The sequence below is a fragment of the Bos javanicus genome, chromosome 24, assembly GCF_032452875.1.
Source record: "Bos javanicus breed banteng chromosome 24, ARS-OSU_banteng_1.0, whole genome shotgun sequence".
Taxonomy (NCBI): domain Eukaryota; kingdom Metazoa; phylum Chordata; class Mammalia; order Artiodactyla; family Bovidae; genus Bos; species Bos javanicus.
Genome location: NC_083891.1, coordinates 43,385,430 through 43,404,778, shown reverse-complemented (window position 1 = coordinate 43,404,778; position 19,349 = coordinate 43,385,430). Strand labels below are relative to the sequence as shown.

Sequence of the window (19,349 nt, the reverse complement as noted above, 5' to 3'; positions counted from 1 at the left end):
ATGGTATGTATAAGTAACAGAACATAAGCTTTTAAACTCAGTTTTGAATCCTCACTCTGCATTTTGCTGGCTGACAAGGATCAAGTTACTTAACCTCTGGGAAACTACTTTCCTTATCCAGAATCAAATAAACAACAGAATGACTTCCTATCTCATCTGGATATCAAAAAGACAATGAAAACAAGTTGTATGGAATTTCAAACTCCATTTTCAATGGAACGAGGAGACTTAAATCTATGTAATGAAAGGCCACACAGGGCACCCCATACAAGGAAACTGATCCAGAATGCTCAGCATGCAGTAAAATCTAGTAAAATTGGACTTACTAAGTTTGGACTTTCAAAATAATAAACAACTCCTTGAGCTGGACAAAAAGAAAGAAATCAAGTCACATATCAGAGGTAAAAGCATTAATCTGGCCTCGTATTTCTTCACAGTAATATGCAAAGCCATATATCAGTGGAATAAAACTTCAAAATTCTTACAATATTTAAGCAAAGTGTGAGTAAAGGATTTCATATCCAGTCTGGCATTCCTTCAAGTATAATGACCACAGACTAATACTTCTGAACACACTGGGACTCAGAAACTATGGTTCCCTTAAATCCAAAAGACAACTGGAGAAGCAAACCCAAAAGAACTGGCAACTGAATTCATTTCACTGTAGAACTAAGATTACAACAAATATAAAGATGAAAGTGATAAGCCAAATGTAAATTTTATCATGTGTGATAATGTAAAAATGATACAACTGACAAAAATGACGACTATGCAGGAGAGCAGAAAAAGATGGCAGGGGACAGGGTAATGCTACTGCCTAGTGGCTGAGAATCAAAAGATCAACTGTACCAAAAAAGGTACAATTCAGAGTATCAAAAAAACAATCCAATTTTTTAAAAGACCCCATAATAAGAGTCTTAAAATTTTTTAACAGAAAACATAAAACAGCATGACAGAACTTAGGCCAAACATATGAGCATAAATAAACATGTCACATAATGAAAAAGACTTAAAGAAAACATAAAAACATATAACAGAACAGATTTAGACAAAATATATCTATCAAATCAATAATGAACTTAAATACAAAGTTAAGTAAACTTAATTCACCAATTTATAATATTTTCAGATGAGGCCATGAAGCAAAATTCAACTCATTGTCACCATACTAGGTATAGCGGGGAACTTCCTCAATTTAATACAGAACATCTACAGGAAATCTGCAGCTAACATCATACTTAATGGTGATAAACTGCCTTTCCTGCTAACATCAGGAACAAGGCAAGGGTGTCTTCTCTCAACGCTCCCTTCTAAAACTGTACTGGAAGTTCTAGCTAATTTAGCAAGACCCAAAAAAAGGGGGCCAGGGAAGGTAAACAGACTGGGACAGAAGAAATAAAACTGTCTTTGCAGAGGACATTGTCTATGTAGAAAATTTTAAGAAAGACGAAAACTCTTGAAACAAGCGATTATAGTAAGGTGGCAGGACATAAGGTTAATTTAAAAAGTCAGTCACTTTCCCAGTACCAGCAATAAGCAAGTAGAATTTGAAATTAAAAACAATATCATTTAGATTAACAATATCATTATCAATATCTTTAGAGTACATCAAGGCTGTATATTGTCACCTTGCTTATTTAACTTATATGCAGAGTACATCATGAGAAAAGCTGGGGTGGATGAAGCACAAACTGGAATCAAGATTGCCGAGAGAAATATCAATAACCTCAGATAAGCAGATGACACCACCCTTATGGAAGAAAGTGAAGAGGAACTAAAGAGCCTCTTGATGAAGGTAAAAGAGGAGAGTGAAAAAGCTGGCTTAAAACTCAACATTCAGAAAACTGAGATCATGGCATTCAATCCCATCACTTCATGGCAAACAGATGGGGAAACAGTGACAGACTTGATTTTCTTGGGCTCCAAAATCTCTGCAAATGGTGACTGCAGCCATGAAATTAAAAGATACTTGCTCCTTGGAAGAAAAGCTATGACCAACCTAGACAGCACCTTAAAAAGCAGAGACATTACTTTGCTGACAAAGTAATGGTCCATCTAGTCAAAGCTATGGTTTTTCCAGTAGTCATGTATGGATGTGAGAGTTGGACCATAAAGAAAGCTGAGCACCAAAGAATTGATGCTTTTGAACTGTGGTGTTGGAGAAGACTCTTGAGAGTCCCTTGGACTGTAAGGAGATCCAATGAGTCCATCCTAAGGGAAATCAACTCTGAATATTCATTGGAAGGACTAATGCTGCAGCTTAAGTTCCAACACTCTGGCCACCTAATGGGAAGAACTGATTCATTGGAAAAGACCCTGATGCTGGGAAAGATTGAAGACAGGAGAGAAGTCCATATTCCTGGAAAGAAAGACTCAATATTGTCAAGATGTCAGTTCTTTCCAACTCAATTTATGGATTCAATTAAATCTTAATGTCTCAGGGAACTCAAATAGGGCTCTGTATCAAACCTAGAGGGGTGGGATGGGGAAGGAGATGGAAGGGAGGTTCAAGAGGGAGGGGACATATGGACACCTATGGATGATTCAGGTTGATGTTTGACAGAAAACAACAAAATTCTGCAAAGCAATTATCCTTCAATTAAAAAATAAATAAATTTTTTTAAAAAACCCAAAGTACAAAAGTAAAAGTTCCTAATCAACACAATACTAAAGGAGAAAAACAAAGAGAATTAGACACTACCTGACTTCAAGATTTATTATAAAGCTACAGTATTCAAGACAGTATGATACTGATGGAAGGACAGACAAACAGGACAGAATAAAGAGCCCAGACAGATCCACAAAAACACAGTTAGCTGATCTTTGACAATGGAGCAAATGCAATACAATAAGGGGGGAAAAAATACTCTTTTCAATAAATGGTGCTGGAACAACTAAACATCAATACTGTATGATTCTAAAAAAAAAATACTGTATGATTCTAATTTTATGACTTTCTGGAAAAGACAAAATTATGGTGACAATGAGAGTGGTTACCAAGGGTTAAGGGAGGAATGAATGAACAGGCAGAGCACAGAGCACTTTTAGGGAAGTAAAACTTTTCTGTGAGGTACTATAATGGTGGATATATTTATCAAAACCCACAGAATGCAAAAAAACCAAGAGTGGACCACAATGTAAACTAAGGACTTTAGTTAAGAATTACGGGTCACTGACAGGAAATCCCCGAACAGCATAAGAAGTAACTCTGATTCTGAACAATGTGGACAACACTGTTCTGAGTCAAAACAAAAATATTTCAAGACTTAGCTAGTGGTCCAATAGCTAGGACTCTGCACTTTTAATGCTGAGGGCATGAGTTCAATCCTTGGTCAGGGAACTAAGATCCTGCAAACGACACAGCACAGCCTAATTATGGCCTGTGAACTAGCCATAAACAGGTTGTTTTGGTCTTATTTTCTTCTTCATCCCTTCTTTCATTTGGGAATATAAGTCAAGAATTCTTTTATTTGTAAAAGCATTATTAAAAACAATTCAACATAGTGATCCTAATGTCTCCTGATCTGAGCATCAAATCAATCAGTTTTAGAACCAGAAGTCAACCATGTCTTGAAATACACATATTTAGAGATCATTTCATTCAGAGTTCCAAACATTTCAGTCACTTGGGTGCCCTTTTTTTCTGTTTCTACTAATAGTTACAGACCAACTGTACTAGTTACTATCAATCTGATTGCTTTGAGGCTGAAAATAAGATTATGTAAAAGGAGAGTTCTTGGTCCCAGAGCTAGAGGTGCCCTAGCTGTTTGGTTTCAGGATCAAGCTCTGTGTGAATTACTGCCCCAGTAAGCACAGATGCAACCATGAAGGCTGAACATCTTTCAAAAGCAACTGCATCTGCTCTGAGAAGGACATCAAGCAGAGGACTTCTGATGCTGAGCTCCTGAAGAAGTACAGCTTTGAGCCCACACAGGAAGGAAAGCTCTTCCAGCCAAACCCCAAGAGCTTCCCGTGCCAGAAGCAGAGAAGCAGTGACCTCTGGGTTTATGCGTGACGTGATGATTGCTCAAAACAAGCCTCACCAACCACTAAACCCAGGGAGGGCACGGTACGAATGGGGAGACATTTCCCTCATTTAGTTTCTGTTAAAGATCTTGACTGCAGTACCAAAAAAAGAAAAGGAGATGTTTATCTGTACATAAATAGAATTCTAGTATACCAATCAAATTAAAAGCAAACGTAAAAAGAGAGATAACAATGAAAAAAAATAATCCAGTAATAACTTTTAGGAAGAAACATTTAAACTATTAACAAGTGTCTCAAATGAACAATGTACTTGGCTTCTCTGCAGGGAGAGCATTCGATTCTTGCTGCCATCAGCCTCTGAAACTCCAGCTCCCTCAATCCACCAGACGTCCAGAGGTGTAGCCACAAAGTACCACCAGGTCAAAGCAAGAAAACTCAGCACTCCCTCAACTCCTTCTCAGAAGCCGCAGGGCCCTGGGCAGGCCACTCTTCCTCCACACACCTGATTCTTGCCAGTGAACTGGGACTAACACCACCTTCTGTGGCTACTTCACAGGACTGTTCACTATGAGGATCAATTCATGCTTTTATAAACTGTTAAGCCCACACCAAAAAATGTGGTACTACAGAGAGGAAGTGAAGTGAAAGTCACTCAGTCATGTCTGACTCTTTGCAACCCCATGGACTCTACAGTTCATGGAATTCTCCAGGTCAGAATACTGGAGTAGGTAGCCGTTTCCTTCTCCAGGTGACGTTCCCAACCCAGGGATCAAACCCTGGTCTCCCGCATTGCAGACGGATTCTTTACCAGCTGAGCCACCAGGGAAGCCCGAGAGGAACTGCAGTAAATTAATCGATACATGTAAAGTATTAAACCAATACAAAGGACTTTATGAAGAATAAGAGCATTTCTAAAAATTCAGTGAATGACCTCACATACTAACCAGCTGGATGCGTTACAGATGCAATGGGACCTGAGTTCACCAACAATTCCTGCTAGCACTGATTTCTCCCTTTTAGCTCTGGGCTTTCCTCATTTAAACCCTGAGTTGTTTCTGCAATAGTCAAGTCCTCCTCCACTTCCAAGCCAAGATGAGTGCGTATTAGGGCCAGAGCAGGGCCAAGCTAGGGAATCAATGAAGTCGTCAATTTGCAAATGAAGTGATGTGCCTGCAGCCATCCTATCTCCATGAAAAGTGAGCTTCACAGAAGACAGTAGGAACTGCCCCAAGAGATGTAACTGCAGGAGAGCTGTGCCCCTAGCCAGTAACCAGAACCAGGAAAAACAAGATTCTGAGGCCCCTCAGAAAAAAAAGTGGACACTGAGTCAAGAGAAAAGAGGGGACGGCTATCCTTGATGGGAAGGAGACATGATTTAGTCTAAAGCAAGAGGGCTTTTCTAACCTGGTGTATATGCAATGTACACATTCACCCACAAGCCCAAGGGACACAACTCCATCAACAGCTCCGGCATCCTCCGTGGGTCTGTGGCCTTTGTGGCACCACACCAACACACTGGTTTGTAACTGCTCCAACACCTAATACCATATTAAAAGTTGCATGAAGCTTCCCATTGTCATCCAGGCCCATTTAACAGACAGATGAAGGAAAAACAAGAACTTTTAGTCTTATTGATGGACACTTATTCTAATTTTTGAGGACACACTTAAGATCCACCATGAATCAAAGCTCCATGCCTAAAAATGCAGATGGCCACAGGCAAAAGAGAGTGTACCCCTCACTCACAATCTGCATCTTAGTCTGACACACAAAGGTTCCTTCTGGGTGCATAGAAATCCCTTGCAGTAAGGTGCATATACTCAAAGGTACTCGTTGCATAACATGAACAAGGTGACCCTATTACAAGATGAGCGATTTGTTTGTGGTTGACTTAGCTCTGCAGTCAGTGTAAACACCTTTAACAATGGAATCACAGTATATCATTATCTTACCAGGTCCTGTGAATTGAGGTTTGGGTAAAATAAAACACTTTCCTATTTCTCCAAAGACCATAATTCAAATTTAACAAGGCTCATGACAGACAATGCACTAAGACACGTCCTACTTCACCTCCCAACACAACGGCACTGGTTGGTCAGCTACAGGCTGAAAAGATTTAGTCAGAGATAAGAACCCCCTCTGAATTCTGACTCCAGTAGAGATCTTTCTGATTACCAAGGTGTGCTCAGCAGTTATCAGTGTTCTTATCACTTTGAGCACATCGCTGTCTATTCATCTATGAACTGTTCCTGAGGACACTCTGCTTAAGGCTTTGACAGTGTTTACTTTCTATAAATCAGTACACACAACTGCTGCCCTGACACCTATGGTACCCAAGTCACCATTTATGTGGTAGGTGAATCAATACCCCCCACTTAAAAGATGTATGTACCAAGATAATTCCAAAAGAAAATGAACATTACCCATTGAGAGGGTCAAAATGCAGGGGATCTGGAAGATGAAAGCCAGTGGATTATTTGAAGGTCCAGATGGCTGAAGGCCAAGCTGGCTGGACAAACAGCAAAACACCATCTGAACATCATTCAGAACCTCCTGACAGCCGTATCATTAAAGCTACATCAATCCCAAATCAAAGTTTAACCACCAGCTCGATATGCCTAGTTCTGAAGTTGCTCAAAAAGTGAAAGAGACGGAATTCCAAGGAAAGATGTGGGGGAGTGGTGAGACACAAGACAATGGTGAGAATTATTTAATGCATTTCCTGGTCCACACTCACAGGTGGAATAAGACGGGGACGAACGAAAACTGAATACAAATCCAAGTCCATTCTGTCTAGGTAAGAAAGCTTCCAGCAAGAGAAATATCTCAGAGCTTGGGGACTCCAGGGTCCACAGCCACCCCAAGGGCCTCCTTGCCACTCCAGACTCTGGCTACCCACCTCTGAAGCCTCAGGAATGGGTTCGGTGAATTTATTCTTGGCCAGGGTCGGGGGTGGGGGTGGTGGCAGCTACCTACTTACATCCCTTAAGCAGGTCTCTTCTTCCCCACAGACTCCATGGCACACATGCCCATGATTTACTGCTCCAATCACCATGTTTTCTGCTAGTAAACCCACTGTACTACATACACTAGCACACACCACTGGCTGCAAAGCCTGCCTTACACATAAAAAAAAAGGGGAGTTCCAAAGGACCTGGGCAGTCAGCAATCTGGTGTTCTGAAGGCTTGTTGACTCATTACTATCTCTTATGGCCTGATGGAAATACACAAAGAAAAGTCAGTGGAGCGTGCTTTCTCAAGCCAGTGACCCAAGACGCCATGAAGCGCATCTAGCAAAGGGATCAGCTCTGCGGGTCACACAGAGCCAATCTGTGCCCGACCTGGCAGAGGTCTGCTGACTGGATGCAGAGTCACAGGCTTCTGACGGGAAGTCAAACAGCTGGTTTCACGGTCATCCCCGTAACATGCAGCCAACATGCTGAGCTACAGCCCAGGCAGTCCTGAGGTGCGCCGAGCCTACGGGACTACTAGAGAACTCTAGCTGATGACACCTTCCCAACAAATGTGTGACTTTTCATGTTAATTTTTAAAAAACAGTTAAGTCATTTTTATTTCTCATACACACGTGCATATTATTCTAAGGTTAACAGCCATATCACCAAACTGTTAAAGTTTTAAACTATTCGGCATGATATAACTATAAAAACAACTACTTAAAACTTACAAAAACACAACTCACAGTCCCTTGCTAACTCTAATACATAGAACATTTCACTGCTGCTGCTACTGCTAAGTCATTTCAGTCGTGTCCGACTCTGTGCAACCCCACAGACGGCAGCCCACCAGGCCTCACTGTCCCTGGGATTCTCCAGGCAAGAACACTGGAGTGGGTTGCCATTTCCTTCTCCAATGCATGAAAGTGAAAAGTGAAAGTGAAGTCGCCCAGTCATGTCCGACTCTTAGCAACCCCATGGACTGAAGCCTACCAGGCTCCTCCATCTATGGGATTTTCCAGGCCAGAATACTGGAGTGGGTTGCCATTGCCTTCTCCTAGAACATTTCACTGACTCAGGTCAAAACAGTCTCCTTTAAAATGTCTCTTTAGACAAATCACTTGGCAATGGAGAAATCCCAAGCCATTGGAAAATGCAACAAAACCACCATAAATCATACCAAGACATTTTCCCTCCAGCCCCACCTCTCAAACTCATTACCAAGAAGACAAGAAGGTATTGCTTCTTCACCTGAAAACAGACGTCTAAACACTGACTTTGGGCTGAATTTCTTCTGGCCACATTACTAAGATATCAGTTTAGTTCAGTTCAGTTCAGTCGCTCAGTCGTGTTTGACTCTTTGCGACCCCATGAATCGCAGCACGCCAGGCCTCCCTGTCCATCACCAACTCCCAGAGTTCACCCAGACTCACGTCCATCAAGTCAGTGATGCCATCCAGCCATCTCATCCTCTGTCGTCCCCTTCTCCTCCTGCCCCCAGTCCCTCCCAGCATCAGAGTCTTTTCCAATCAGTCAACTCTTCGCATAAGGTGGCCAAAGTACTGGAGTTTCAGCTTTAGCATCATTCCTTCCAAAGAAATCCCAGGGCTGATCTCCTTCAGAATGGACTGGTTGGATCTCCTTGCAGTCCAAGGGACTCTCAAGAGTCTTCTCCAACACCACAGTTCAAAAGCATCAATATTTCGGCACTCAGCCTTCTTCACAGTCCAACTCTCACATCCATACATGACCACAGGAAAAACCATAGCCTTGACTAGATGAACCTTTGTTGGCAAACTAATGTCTCTGCTTTTGAATATGCTATCTAGGTTGGTCATAACTTTCCTTCCAAGGAGTAAGCATCTTTTAATTTCATGGCTGCAGTCACCATCTGCAGTGATTTTGGAGCCCCAAAAAATAGAGTCTGCCACTGTTTCCACTGTTTCCCCATCTATTTCCCATGAAGTGATGGGACCGGATGCCATGATCTTCGTTTTCTGAATGTTGAGCTTTAAGCCAACTTTTTCACTCTCCACTTTCACTTTCATCAAGAGGCTTTTTAGTTCCTCTTCACTCTCTGCCATAAGGGTGGTGTCATCTGCATATCTGAGGTTACTGATATTTCTCCCGACAATCTTGATTCTAGCTTGTGTTTCTTCCAGTCCAGCGTTTCTCATGACGTACTCTGCATAGAAGTTAAATAAGCAGGGTGACAATATACAGCCTTGACGTACTCCTTTTCCTATTTGGAACCAGTCTGTTGTTCCATGTCCAGTTCTAACTGTTGCTTCCTGACCTGCATACAGATTTCTCAAGAGGCAGGTCAGGTGCTAAGGTATAGGTGGAGATCAATGGAAAGACATTTTTTGTTGCATTTAGTTCATAATAAAACAATGATTTCTCATGCTTTCTGATTTCTATGATATAAAAACTGGGGGAAAAAAAACTCTCCTGAACCAACACACTCAAATATGGAGGAAGGAGAAGAGCACGCCACCCCAGCATGCAGCTGAGTTGAGAACACGGCCATGCAGACTGGCATGAAACCGTCACGAACTGTCACTGTCCTCAACATCCTTGTGGTTTACAAGAGGAAACATTTCAAAGAAAACAACTGTGAACAATTAAAAAGCAGCACATCAAGAGGTGCAAAATGTTCCTGTTCAAATGAAATGTACACAGGAGTGCCAAGGAGACTAACGTCATGTTCCCCAACAGGGAGGAAGGCAGTCCTTTATATTTTTTTTTTGGAAGGCAGTCCTTTAAACAGCTATTTACCTCAGGGAAATCGGTGTCACTCAGCTATGCAAACACCCCAAACTTGCACTCTTGACACAGGAAAAAAACAGCTCAAGGTCAAGTCTGAGTGGTCCTGGCAGCCCACGTCCATCCCCTTTTCACTGCTCAGCTGAGGCCCGGGGAAATCAGCATGCTGTCTGCTAGCTGGCTCTTTGTGGCACAGTCAGAATCAGGAATAACTGACTCCAGCGTCTGCTGCCAGGCTAGCAGAGCATCCTAACCCCAACAGACTGGCCAGATCTCACTCACTGACTCACATGGGCCTCTGTGCAAATAAGGACACACAAAGTTTTGTAAGCTTGTCCTTCCAAAGACCAGAGGTAGTGTGAAATGAACCAAATAACAGATCCCTTCCAGTAGCCCCAAAATTCTATAAAGCATGCAGCCCTCTTTAGCCCTCGGTCCTCAAAACTCCTTCCATATGTAGATCAAGTCCCACAGCTGAATGCAAAGCAGACCACCTCCCTCCTATTCTTAACCAAGTTAGTAAAAAGATCACAGACAAAGAACTAAAAACACACAAACAGAATTTTGTGTTATATTATTACCATGTTTTTCAAGCTCCAGGATTAAATAGTCTAAAACAGGTCTTTTAAGACACACACAAAGCAATGGAGGCTTAAGCGTTTCGCCAGTGGTTTTATGATTATGATTATTTGAGATCTGTCATTCGTATAAACATAAGAGGAAAATTATCCAGTGTTATTTTAACCTTGAAATCACTTTCTTAACAATGCTGTCCTACAGTTCCTCTAGGTACACAGCTATTCCTATGGACTTTTATCTTCAGGTCAGCCAGGGTAGCCTGAATGACTCCCTCTGGGCAGGCCTGGAGCACTTCCTTCACCACCAGGTTAACCCACCACCTTCCCTAAGAGGGTGACAAGGAAACCAGAGGCACTGCCAAGTGGTCACTGTGCCAACAGGGTCAGCTTTTGACCTCCAGAAAGGTGATTTTGAAATCCTCCCTGAGAAAACTGTAATTACCAACTGAAAACAGCATTCCGTTCAGCATGGTTTGCATTTTTGAGGATGACACTGGAGTCAAAGTCGCCTCTGCTGGCCAAAGCAAGGGGTGCCCCTATAACCAGGAAGAGCAACAAGATCTGAGGGACATCAGATGGTCCTGCCACCACCACCACTCTGCCCAGCGCTGCCACCAGGACACACAGGCACCTCTCCCATGAAGGATGCCTCTGCAGGCCAAGTTATCACCCACTGCCCCACGCTGACAAGACTGGAGTGGGCCCCTGGGCAGCCCCTTGTCAGGGGGACAGAATCTTATCTGTGTCTGAATCCCACCCATCACAGGTCCTGGCATAGAGGAGGCACCTCATAAACTGACTCAACAGTAAACTGAACAGATGAAGGAAAGATTCTGAAATGTAAATAGAAAAGGTCATGTGGACCCCTGGCTTACCCCAAAAATATAGTCCTAGCTTTTCATCTGTTCTCATCTTTACAACAGCCCTCCAGTAGGCACTGTTCTCCACATTTTGTGGAGCAGGGACCCAGATTTAGTGAGTTAAATAAATTATCTAAGGCCTCAGTAATGCTACCAGTAGAGCACAAATGTGAATTTATGTATTTCTAGTTCCAAAACCTTTCCAACATACCAAATCATCTTCTTAATAAAAGTTTGCCTCTCTAAAGCTTCCCAAGTAAATCAAAAGAATAAGCAAAAGTAAATATGCTAAGTTCAGAATTTAAAAATATTTCTCATACTGTCCACTATAAATAATACAAACCAAAAAACGTCAAAAGACAAAACTAAATGGATTCAAACAGTGACTGAAGCCCCGAAACTCTGGCCCCCTGAGGAAGGGCTCAGGTCCAGGTGAATGAAGAGGAGGTGTCGGCGGGTGAGGAGGAAAAGCACACAGCCCTCCCCCCAAGGAAGGGTTTACCACTGTTTCATGTCATGCCAGGGCCTCTCTGAAGGAACTGTGTCTTCTACTTATATATTTTTTCTGACCAGATCTATCACCGCACTGTACATACCATAAAGGTTCAAAAACAGCTGGATTAGAATTAGCAAGTAAATAAACAAATAGTGAACTCTGTAAGTAAACTGAATAAAGTAAAACCAAGAAAGAACTGAGGTGCTCCTTGGTAACAGAAAGCGTTATGCTTCTCTGGGGTTATTGGGAGCAAACACAGTCCTGTGCCTCCCTCTGCTCTGCCTGCAAGCCCAAGCAGACATGCCAGCAACTCCTCTTGGTTCTGACAGAAAAGAAATAGGTAAGGCCAGCAACGCAAACCACAAGGCCAGGCATCTTGGCCATTCATCCAGTGACGAGTGCTGACGCATTATTTGGTGATCCTTTCGTCCCTCCAATGATTGTCTGAAGTTTGGTAATGGGATGCTTTGAAGTAGGTGTACCCTTGGAGTGAAGGCCACGACAAAGGGCAATGATCCCCTCAAATTCACTCCTGGGTGTCCTCATTAATCTCAAGTAGAAACTATTTTTTTTAAACTCGATGTTTGGCAGTCAGTTGGAGGTGGGTCACATGGGAATTGTACATCTCACCAGAAGGTCCAAGGACAGCTCTGTGAGCATTTATAGAGCAGTTCAAAGCACGGGCATCTTCCAAGAACAGCCTCCACAGGTCAGCCTTTCCTTCCAACAGTGTCTGTGAGGCAGGAACTTTGCCTGCAACCCACAGCCAGGCTTCTGGAAGTGCTCTGGCAAAGCTCTCAGCACCCTCCTAAGTTCCAAACAGGACAAGTCTCATCAGGTCCCCACCATGTGCCCTCTCAGAAAGTATGTTATGTGCTAATACCACTGCCCAGCCCTCCATGTCCCATCTTCCTCTGACCATCCACGGCTCTGACACCCTCACCAGCACCTCTTCTTCCACTGGAGAAATGCTACCTGGAGAGAGGGAAGAAGGGAGTGCAAGGAGGAGGAAGCAGGAGAAGATGGACCATGGGTTCACTCGCTACACCCCGATAACTGCACCACACATTCAACCGTGTACAGATTTCCTTTTGACTGTCCTATGGTAGAATTCAGGGCCCAACAATGAGAAACAACCTTTATCACTGTATCTGCTTAAATGATACCCAGTTAAAACAGCCGCAGGCTAACAGACAACTACAACAAGAGCCTCACTACAACTGACACGACAGCGTCCAGGACAGGCCGGCAGGAAGCCAGGAGTATAGGCTGAGTCCTCAACAGATCATTCTTCAGAAAGGCGGGCACCAGACCAACCGGTGTTTGTCACTCTTAAAATATAATCATCTCAAAATCCACCTCTCCCACATCACTCCCTGAGTCCCTCAGACCTACTCTCATCCCATCTTCCAAGTCCCAGAAAATGCTTACTCCACAAAGACGGATCCCACATAAGACCGTATAACTGGTCAAGATCTAAACAGTTTTCTGACTGACCCTATAGCTAAGGAAAGAAGAGAAGTGAAAGACGAGGAAGACTGGAAAAAATATACCCAAATGAACACAGGCTTCCAGGGAATCGCAAGGAGAGATAAGAAGGCCTTCCCAAAAAGAACAGACCAAAGAAACAGAGGAAAACAATAGAGTGGGAAAGACTAGAGATCTCTTCAAGAAAATTGAAGATATCGAGGGAACATTTCATGCAAGGATGGACACAATAAAGAAGAGAAATAGTAAGGACCTAACAGAAGCAGAAGAGATTAAGAAAACATGTCAATAATACACAGAACTAAATAAAAAAAGGTCTTAATGACCCGGATGACAACCATAGTGTAGTCACTCAACGAGAGCCAGACATCCCGGAGTATGAAGTCAAGTGGGCCTTGTGAGGCATTACTACAAACAAAGCTAGGAGAGGTGACAGAATTCCAGCTGAGCTATTTCAAATCCTAAAAGATGATGCTGTGAAAGTATTGCACTCAATATGCCAGCAAATTTGGAAAACTCAGCAGTGGCCAAAGGACTGGAAAAGGTCAGTTTTCATTCCAATCCCCAAGAAGAGCAGTGTCAAAAAAATGTTCAAACTACAGTACAATTGGCCTCATTTCACATCTTTGCAAGGTCATGCTCAAAATCCTTCAAGCTAGTCTTCAGTAGTATGTGAACTGAGAACTTCTAGATGTACAAGTTGGGTTTAGAAAAGGCAGAGGTAAACTAAAGATCAAAACTGCCAATATTTGTTGAATCATGGAGAAAGCAAGGGAATTCCAGAAAAATATCTACTTCTGATTCATTGCCTAAGCTAAAGCTTTCAACTGTGTGTTGGTCGCTCAGTCATGTCTGACTCTTCATAATCCCATGGACTGTATCCCGCCAAGGATTCTTCAGGCGAGAATACTGGAATGGGTTGCCATTTCCTTCTCCAGGTGATCTTCCCAACCCAGGGATCAAACCCAGGTATCATGCACTGCAGGCAGATTCTTTACCATCAGAGCCACCAAGGAAGCTCTTGGATCACAACAAATTGTGGAAAATTCTTAAAGAGATGGGAGTACCAGACCACCTTACCTGTCTCCTGAGAAACCTGTACGTGGGTGAAGAAGCAATAGTTAGAATTGGACCCTAAACAACGGCCTGGTTCAAAATTAGGAAAGGAGTACGTCAAAGCTATATACTCTCACCCTGCTTGTTTAACTTCTATGCAGAGTATATTATGTGAAATGCTGGGCTGAATTACTCACAGGCTGGAATCAAGATTGCAGGGAGAAACACCAAATGCAGATGAGACCACTAACGACAGAAAGTGAAGAGGAACTAAAGAGCCTCTTGATGAAGGTGAAACAGGAGAGTGAAAAAGCTCACTTAAAACTCAACATTCAAAAACTAAGCATCCGGTCCCATCACTTCAGGGCAAACAGATGGGGAAAAAATGGAAACAGAGACAGACTTTATTTCCTTGGGCTCCAAAATCACTGAGAACGATGATGACAGCCAGGAAATTAAAAGACACTTGCTCCTTGGAAGAAAAGCTGTGACAAACCTAGACAACGTATTAAAAAGCAGAGGCATCACTTTGCCAACAAAGGTCCATATAGTCAAAGTCATAGTTTTTTCAGCACTCATGTATGGATGTGAGAGCTGGACCATAAATAAGTCTGAGTGCTGAAGAACTGATGCTTTTGAATTGTGCTGCTAGAGAAGACTCTTGAGAGTCCCTTGGATTGCAAAGAGATCCAACCAGTCAATCCTAAAGGAAATCAGTCCTGAATATTCATTGGAAGGACTGTTGCTGAAGCTGTAGCTGCAATACTTTGGCCACCTGATGAGAAGAGCTGACTCACTGGAAAAGACCCTGATGGTAGGAAAGACTGAGGGCAAAAGGAGAAGGGGACGATAGAGAATGAGATGGTTAGACAGCATCACCCACTCAATGGACATGAGTTTGAGCAAACTCCAGGAGATAGTGGAGGACATAGGAGCCTGGCACGCTACAGTCCATGGGGTCACAGAGAGTCAGACACAACTTAGCAACTGAACAATAACAACAACATCATCAAAGTAAGAGTGCTGAGAGCCTGCTGGAGATGGGGTGCTATGTCCTATGGGCCTCATCCCCACAAACCAGCTTCCAAGTCCTCAGTAAACTCACACAGAGAAAAATAAAATTATAAGTAACAAATACAAAAGACTTGGCACATCTAAAAATTAAGGGCAAGAAAACTGAAACCAGAATGCACATATAATAACCTACTAGGAATTGGATTATCATGGACAAGGCAGCCTCTCCCAGCATTCTGAGGCCCTGGAGCCACATTCAGAGCCCACTTCCCAGCAGAGCTCGGTGTCTGCCCATTGATATGGCCCGTGCACACCAGGACACATGGCAGGGCAAGGCCAGTCACTCAGAGGGCTCCAGGTCAGTACACCAACAAGGGTGGCAACTATAGTATCTTTCCAATTATGGGAGCTGGAAAAATGCAGTAAGGATCTCTTATTATATTAAATAAAGTGAACAGAGCGGACAAAAGCAAAGTATACAGGAAACAAAAGGCAAATACAACTCGAATAACCTGTGTTACTTGGGGGAAACTAATAGACTCTCTAAAACCAGTTAATTCTAAACAATAGAGTGGTTCTACAGCCGTGGTGTCAATTCCTTCCAAACAAGAACACAAAATCCAGAAGCCACAAAAGAAAAGACTGATAATATAATCACATAAACATTAAAACCTTCAGCCTGGTAAAAATCAAAGTTTAAAGACAAATGACAAAAATTTGGAAACAGTAGGTACAAGCTTTATCACAAAATCTACTTCTTAAACATGTAAAATGCTCCTAGAAATTCAAGAGAGAAAAAAAAAAGTGCAACAGTCTACATACACAGAGAGCACTAAAACTCATATGAAAGATACACAATCTCACTCATAACAATAGAAATATAAATTAAAACTACATTTAGATACCATTTTCCACCTACCAGCTTGGTAAGCTCCAAAACCGCGTGGCGACACGGTCTATTCCTGAGGATGTGGGGAACAGGCACCCTAACCTAGGGCTGGTGCCACCCCCACGGAGGGCGACAGGCAGTGTCAGCCAAAACCACAAATGCACGTGCTCTTTGACTTGACAACTCCAGTTCTGGGGACTTATCCTGAAGGCACACTTTGCACGCAATTCAATACAATGAAATTAAGCCACATGTTCATCAATAGAGAAATGAATCAATAAATGACAGAGCACCTATTAAATGGGACACGAGACAGCTGTAAACAGGAGAGGAGGGGAGAGAAGGAGGTTTTTTGTGTGCTCATGTGAAGGATCTCCAAACCACGTCAAATATAAAAAGCAGAAAATGGGGGTGACACCTTCTAGACACACAGAGGTGGTGGTGGTTAACACATTTTCAAGTCCTTCAAGTGAATGAAATGATTCTAGAAAGACACACAATAAATTAATGACCGTGATTTTAAGACAGGACAGGCACAGAGTGGACAGGGTAGGCTTCTGAGTCAATACTTTTTGACACCTCATTTTATTTTTGAACCATGGGATGATACTGTCTAATGAAAACTATAATAATAATAATAGTTTTTAACCTCCGTATCAGCTGCAGCTTAGACGACCCTGTCTCCCACATCGTTTACACCCCTCCTCTTCAGGCGACCCTTAATATCCCCTCACAGTTGGTTTGCCAGTCCTCTACCCTCAAGTCTGTTTCCATGACAAGAAGTTTCAGAAAACATAAATTATTCTTGGATATCATACTTTGAAACTAAGAAGGAATACTTTTTCCTAAGTGTGCACCAGGCAAACCTGAAAGGGCGGAACCCTCTTGGGTTACTGACCTCCTTATACCAAGGGGCTCTGGGAGACACCCACTTCCCAACCCCTCCCCATCACTCTCCCTAGTGCTCCAGCCCACAGCCTGCACTGTGCCAGACCTCCGGGATATCTCAGACCAGGTGCTGTGGAAGCTGCCCACAGCCCTGGTGGGAGAACCTCTGCATTGGGGTCCACAATGAGCATCTGGATACAGGTGCCTACATTTCCACTCCCATAGTACAGAACTGCACCCAAACCCTTTCAACTGTTCACCTTCACCTAAAAACCCAGAAACAACTCTTACTGCTGACAACACGTTCAGGCCATAGTTTTTGCACAACTACCTGGCCTCTGTACAATCTAAGTTAGCTCTTCTTACCACCGTATCTTACAGAACTAGGACCATTTTAATTCTTTTACTATTAGAGTCCAGCGCCCATATAACAAAACCCTTTTATTAAGAGATGCACAGAACAATACATGTGCATTCCTTTCACAAGAGAATAATCTGCAACAAGTTCAATGATGAAGCCTCTTAAATCTGCCCCCAATTACCTGTTCTCCTCCTGGAAAATCAGGTAGCATCAAACCATCCTGAAGCAGTTGCTTCTAGCGCTTTTCTTGGAAAGTCAACACCACCCCAGCAAGCCGTCACTTCCCTCCACAGGGCTGCTGGAAATGAGTCCCCAGGTTTGGCAAACTACAGCTCCAGAAAACCATTAATTTCGCGATGCCATTCTGGAGATCGCCACAAAATCATATTTCCAAATGAAATAAACCCAGTCTCCCAAACTGGGCTGCTTTGGAACAAGGAAACAAACAGCCGGAGACGGCAATGAATTACAAATGGCATGCTAATTACCAGTTACTTCCAGAAATAGCTGAAGACTGCAGGATTTTTGCTGTTGTTGTTAAAATAACTACAGCCTTTATTCTAGGGCTGGGCAAAAGCATCTGATTTAGTCAAATGCTTCAGCTTCTCAACATAATCACATTTATATGTTCTTATCTGAAAGGGGGAGTAGGTGGAGACAAACCTTGGGATCTGGGGGCATGGATCCCCAGAGACAGCGGTGGGGGATCACCAAGCCCACTGCCAGTGTGGCTGATGGAGGGGGACCCTCCCATTTGCCCTCTAGTGGATAAAGGAGCGGCCAGGGAGGCCAAGTTTCCACACAGCATCTCAGCACCTTCACCATTTACTCCACGGCAGGTGGATAAGCAGCAACTGTGCCTGGCAAGTTTTAGAGTTTAGACTCCTTCCTTCAAGAAACTCACAATCTGTTGAAAAGAGGAGAAAGGGCACGAGTACAACAGAAACATGGTCATTCTGTCCACCACCCTTTGGTTCACTAAGGACAAAACACACACCTCCCCAACACGAGTTCAGCTCCAGGGATACACACCTCACCCCAGATCCCCGTTTGTGCTGTGGATGCAGAGCCTACCAGGTTTAACTGCAGAATTTGGGGTCTGAGCCCTGTGTAGAGACTAACCCACCACCCCCTACCCATGCCCCAAACCTTCTGCCACCTCATTACCCCTCTAAATACGTCCCATCCTCCCACCCCTGCTCTCAAATTCCAGAATGTTCCAGAAGGAAGTCTCCCTCAAGGTCACCTGGTCTAGCAAAAGCTCCCCCAGGCTTAGCGGAGTTGAATGGAGACAGTTCTTGGGTCAAACGCGTTTAAGGAGATTCTGGGTTAAACAACACTACTGTTTTCTCGGCTGCCAAACTTCTCAGAGCTTCTAGTATGCTAAAGGTACATTAAGAATCTCCAAGGGGGTTTGACAGGCAACACTTACAAATCTGATGGACTAGAAATCTTTTCTCCTGCCCCCTCCTGAGACCAGACTCCTCTGAGCGCCACACTCTGGGCTCTGCCACCTTCTCTACTGTCTGGCAAACGTCTGGCTGAGTACCCACTCCAGTCAGGCACACAGTCTGGCTGCTGAGGACACAAAAATGGAGAAGATATGGAGGCCTCCAGGTGCTCGCTGTGAGACTCTGGGGAGGGAGCTGCTCAAAGCCATGCGGCTAATTACTGGATGGTCTCCGAGCTCCAACTAGCGGCCAGCTCCTAGTTCACCACACCCGTGCACACCCAGCTCTGACTGGAAGAGGTGTTCAGCTGTGGTGTGATCAGATGGAGTTCTCCAGAGAGACTCCAGCAGCCAAGATCCTCCGTTAAAACAGGACACACGGCATCTGCTTCACTTATTTGAACAACCCTGCTTAGCGTTACTACGACAAGAGAATCCTAGGGTACAGTGGTTGATAACAAAAAGATTAAATCATGGTACCAAATTCAAACCTGCTATCACTTGAGCTTTCACCTCCTGGCCAGTTCTCAAATACGTGCACCAAAACTAAGCAGAGATGGTC

At 43.4% G+C, this 19,349-nt stretch overlaps 1 protein-coding gene across 9 annotated transcripts in view; it reads right to left on the bottom strand.

Annotated features, from left to right (window-relative positions):
• The window catches only part of LDLRAD4 (low density lipoprotein receptor class A domain containing 4), a 172,252-nt gene that overhangs the window by 95,377 nt on the left and 57,526 nt on the right, over positions 1-19,349 (bottom strand). The window contains exon 1 of one of the 9 annotated variants that reach the window (XM_061400035.1): positions 17,519-18,468. The exons of the other annotated variants lie outside the window; for them this stretch is intronic. The gene's annotated coding sequence lies outside the window, so the exon portion shown is untranslated. Of the gene's footprint in view, positions 1-17,518; positions 18,469-19,349 lie in introns of those variants that run through there. 9 annotated transcript variants of the gene reach the window in all.